General features: G+C 41.9%; 1 pseudogene; it reads right to left on the bottom strand.

The window, feature by feature from the left end:
- Positions 333–882, bottom strand: LOC102180627 (annotated as a pseudogene).

The following is a 5,392-nucleotide window of genomic DNA, read 5'->3' as shown; positions in this document are numbered from 1 at the left end:
GGAAGATAATTTTGACCCAAATCCAAGGATAGCTGTAAGCAAGTTACAGTGTCATATAAGGTTTAAGATAACCATGTTATCCTTGACTTACATAATTTTTGTAATTCGTTTTACCAGAGATAATTTTAGGAGTTCTGAATATTATAACTGGAGCCTAGCCTAAAAAATCACAGGATGCTGTGGAAAAGATGCACCGTGTTTATCTGAAGTCATTAGAAAGTTAAGCGGTATTTTCTTCAAGAAACATTATTACAAGTAGTTTCTTTTGCTAAAAGTTGCTTTTTAAATATCTATCCACCACTAATTTAAGACAACTATGCTAGATTAAGTTGTTTCAAAGTAGTTTATTTAGGGGTTCCATTTTCACTCCTCAATAGATTTTATGTATTTCTCATATGCTTCTTCACTCATTAGTTCATCTAGTTCTGAAGGGTTACTGAATGTCATCTTGATCAGCCAACCATCTTCATAACACGACTTGTTGACAAGTCCTGGATTTTCTGCTAGAGCTTTATTAATTTCAGTTACTTCTCCTGATAGAGGAGAATAGAGTTCACTAGCAGCTTTCACACTTTCCAAAGCACCAAACTCCTGTTTGTTCAACTTTGTCCCAACTTCAGGCAGACTACAGTAAACAACATCTCCCAAAGCTTCCTGTGCAAAATTGCTGATTCCCACTGTTCCAACACCATTTTCTGTTGTTACCCATTCGTGTTTTTCTGTGAATTTCCGCACCGACAGCAGAGCAGGGCCGGTGCGCAGCGCCCGGTCGGCACCGGCTCGCAGTCCCCAGGGCCGCAGCGAGCAGGGCGCGCTGGGTGCCGAGATGGCGCGCAGGCTGCCGACTGCGGCCCGCACGCTCCGCACCGCGCGCAGCGCCATGTTCGCACCTATGAGTCAGTCTTTACAACAAGTGTTAAAATGGAGAAATAAAATTTTAGATTCACTGGCTGTAGTAGAATGCCTTTGCCATCACAGACCATGCCCTGGTTGGGCTTAGTTCAACACTGCCTCCTACCAGGTTACAACAAGAAAATGCATGAGAGGATGCTGGAGAACTCTGTTGCAGCTGGAATGGGTTCTTTCCGCCCTACCAAGCTCCTCTGTTTTACTCTCACCCTGTCCGCTTCTCCCTGTAAGTGTAGATGGGGAGCTCAGTAGCTTAGCAAAGGAAACTTGAGAATGAAAGAAGGGAAAAGTCAGAGTGAGATGCACCATGAAGGCTGATGTATATCAGAATTTGCACCCTGGTCTCAATTCAGTGACGGAGAAGGCGATGGCAACCCACTCCAGTACTCTTGCCTGGAAAATTCCATGGATGGAGGAGCCTGGTAGGCTGCAATCCATGGGGTCGCGAAGAGTCAGACACGACTAAGCGGCTTCACTTTCACTTTTCACTTTAATGCATTGGAGAAGGAAATGGCAACCCACTTCAGTATTCTTGCCTGGAGAATCCCAGGGACAGGGGAGCCTGGTGGGCTGCCGTCTATGGACTCGCACAGAGTCGGACACGACTGAAGCGACTTAGCAGCAGCAGCTCAGTTCAGTGAAAGAGTTGCCTCAAGTAACAGTCTCCTTCCGAGGGAAGAGGAGACAAGAGAGATCACCTCTGCTGGCAGCTCACTAAGATTTTTCTCCTGAGGAAAGCTAAGGGGTTGGTGACCTGATCTTAGGGCTGGAGGCTGAAGACGAAAATCTTATCTACATGTATAAAGACCTGAGCCCACAAATGTTTCCGCAAAAGATCACCTGGGAGAGGGTAAACTGATAATCCATCATTAGAAAAATAAGTCGACTAGAAATTCAGAGTGGGAGGAAGAGGGACTGAGTGTGATTATACCATTTCATATTTTAGCGTGCCCTATATTTAAATGTTTTATGTATCCTCTACATACCTTCTTTGACGTCATTTGGACTTACACATAAATCACACAGATTTGGGGTTTTTTTTTTTCTCCATGCCTTAAGCTGGTAAAACCCCTAACTGTTTATTGTTGGGACAGTGTTTTCATCTGTCTCGTGATCTGTGATTTTCTCAGCTGAATCCCGCAGTGGCTCTTTGCTCAGCCTTCTCATCAAAAACATCCACTCTTCCCCTTTGCCTCCAGCAAGACAGCAAACACAGAGCCTCCAGCTCTGAAGGGAGTTCACTGAACATAGACTCTGGATCTCATGGGTGCTGCCTTCTCCAACTTCAAGAAAAATGGGAGGATCCACACACCCATTGAGAAAGATCCAGACTTCTAGTGAAATCCAAGGTCATGAAATATACCAGTTCAACTGTTTACAACTCTGCCACCATCTCTCAGATGTATAATCTTGTGAGTGTTCTGTGCCTTTGTGCTTTTTCTACTTTGAGAACTCAACACTAAATACGTACTTATAATAAATTAGAGAACTGAGAACTACATCTAAGAAATAATAGGTCATGGAAACAAAGATTATGTACAAGAATGTCAACTGCTCAAAATATTAAAAGACCTGAAACTATCTAAATGTCCAGCACCAGAGAACTGCTTAATAGTTCACTCATATTATGCAGTAATCTATAATTTGTGATATAGATGCATAGGTATTTATATTAAAAAGATGGTTATAAGGTATTATTGAGTAACAAAAACAAGTCTTAAATTTGAAAAATATGTACTAGGGACCTCCCTGGTGGTCCAGTGGTTAAGACTTCACCTTCCAATGCAGAGGGTATGGGTTCACTTCCTGGTCAGGGAGCTAAGATACCACATGGCTTGTGTTCAAAAAATCGAAACAATACAGAAGCAATACTGTAACCAATTCATTGAAAGACTTCAAAATTAGCCCACATCAGAAAAGAAATCTTAAAAAGAGTATGTAGCAGGATGCACACACAGAGGGAAAAAAATCTTGAAGAATATATACAACGGGTTAATAAAGATGACACAATTTAAAAATTTTTGATCTTCTATACACTTTCTTATTTTTCTACAATGAGCATGCATATTTAGTTAAATTTTGAAAGAGTTAAGAAAACTGTATAGAAAATAAAAACACAATGAATCCTTGTGAGAGACGTCCATGAATGAAGTACATGAGTGTTAGTATAAACGCACAACCAGAAGTAATCTGTGACATAGGAATCGAAAAGAGAGAAAGCAGGCAGAGTTGGATCCTCTTTTTTTTTCAGTGTAGCCTTGGGAAAGCTTAATCAAACTACACTAGGCTCTTGGGAAGAGCTGAATTCGGGTGGGGTGGAGGTGCAGGGGAGCTAGAAATGTCTCTTGCAAAGCTATGCTGTTATTTGCAGCTCTGTGCACTGAGAAAGGAGCTGGCAGAATTATGCGTGCAGTGGTTCCAGTGACATGCCAAACTAAGGCTGGGAAGTGAAGGTCGCTCAGTCGTGTCTGACTCTTTGCAACCCCAAAATTCTCTAGGCCAGAATACTGGAGGGGGTAGCCTTTCCCTTCTTCAGGGGATCTTCCCAACCCAGGGATTGAAGCCAGGTCTCCTGCACTGCAGGCAGATTCTTTACCAGCTGAGCCACAAGCAAAGGCTGGGAAAACAAGTCTTAATCTGAATCCTCCCAGTTATTCTATTTCACAGGCCATGAACACCCCTGGAACCAAGAGTTAACATTTACCACTCTATTAACTGAGATCAGGTGGAAAGCTATGGCTTTTGGAACCAAGAGTTAACATTTACCAGTCTATTAACTGAGATCAGGTGGAAACTACGGCTTTAGTCTGCCAGAGGCATCAGTCATTTAGCGCATCCATGAGAGAAATAAAAATACCTCTGTTAATGATTTAATTTAACAGAGATCAAATTGCCAACATCTGCTCTATCATCGAAAAAGGAAGAGAGTTCCAGAAAAACATCTATTTCTGCTTTGTTGACTATGCCAAAGCCTTTGACTGTGTGGCTCACAATAAACTGTGGAAAATTTTGAAAGAGATGGGAATACCAGACCACCTGACCTGCCTCCTGAGAAATCAGTATGCAGGTTAGGATGCAACAGTTAGAACTGGACATGGAACAACAGACTGGTTCCACATAGGAAAAGGAGTATATCAAGGCTGTATATTGTCACCTGCTTATTTAACTTATATGCAGAGTATATCATGAGAAATGCTGGGCTGGATGAAGCACAAGCTGGAATCAAGATTGCAGAAGAAATATCAATAACATCAGATATGCAGATGACACTACCCTTATGGCAGAAAATGAAAAAAGACTTAAGAGCCTCTTGATGGAAGTGAAAGAGGAGAGTGAAAAAGTTGGCTTAAAGCTCAACATTGAGAAAACTAAGATCATGGCATCCAGTCCCATCACTTCATGGCAAATAGATGGAGAAACAGTCAGTGGCAGACTTTATTTTTTGGGCTCCAAAATCACTGCAGATGATGACTGCAGCCATGAAATTAAAAGACGCTTACTCCTTGGAAAGAAAGTTATAACCAACCTAGACAGCATATTAAAAAGCAGAGACATTACTTTGTCAACAAAGGTCCATCTAGTCAAGGCTATGGTTTTTCCAGTAGTCATGTGTGGATGTGAGAGTTGGACTATAAAGAAAGTTGAGCACTGAAGAATTGATGCTTTTGAACTGTGGTGTTGGAGAATACTCTTGAGAGTCCCTTGGACAGCAAGGTGATCTAACCAGTCCATCCTAAAGAAAATCAACCCTGAATGTTCATTGGAAGGACTGATGTTGAAGCTGAAACTCCAATACTTTGGCCACCTGATGCAAAGAGCTTACTCATTTGAAAAGACCCTGTTGCTGGGAAAGATTGAAAGTGAGAGGAGAAGGGGACAACAGAGGATAAGATGGTTGGATGGCATCACTGACTGAATGGACATGATTTAGAGTAAACTCTGGGAGTTGGTGATGGACAGGGAGGCCTGGTATGCTGCAGCCCATGGGGTCTCAAAGAGTCGGACACAATTGAGCAACTGAACTAAACTGAATGCTTTAACCTAGGAAAGTAAACAGGACCTCACTAGGTTTTCCTTCCAAACAGGAATTGTGCTTACACTGTGAAGATATCATCATTATTAACGGCAGCAGTTCCTTGTAAAACATCTTCACTAGCATCTAGAAGTTGACTTACTATTGTCACAGCAACTTTTTTCACCTGCCAGAAAGAAGACACTGATCATCACAGAAGACACATTGCACACCACCATCATCACCATAGTTATCATGAATTATGATATCAAGTGGCACCATTGGTATGGTAATCTAGAAATGTTCTTCAAAACCAAAGGCTTGGTTTTTAATCTACCTAAGAAAGCAGAGGGAATAAAGATAAGGCACAGTGAAAATATAAACTGAGTCAATTAGGAGGCTTAGGTCTCTGAATCTGACCTCATAGCAACCTCAACCCTCATCCCAAGAGCGCAGGTGCTTGGATACAGA

Source organism: Capra hircus, chromosome 1 (assembly GCF_001704415.2).
Source record: "Capra hircus breed San Clemente chromosome 1, ASM170441v1, whole genome shotgun sequence".
Classification (NCBI taxonomy): domain Eukaryota; kingdom Metazoa; phylum Chordata; class Mammalia; order Artiodactyla; family Bovidae; genus Capra; species Capra hircus.
Note: the sequence above shows the minus strand (reverse complement) of the source record. Positions and strands in the feature narration are given on the sequence as shown.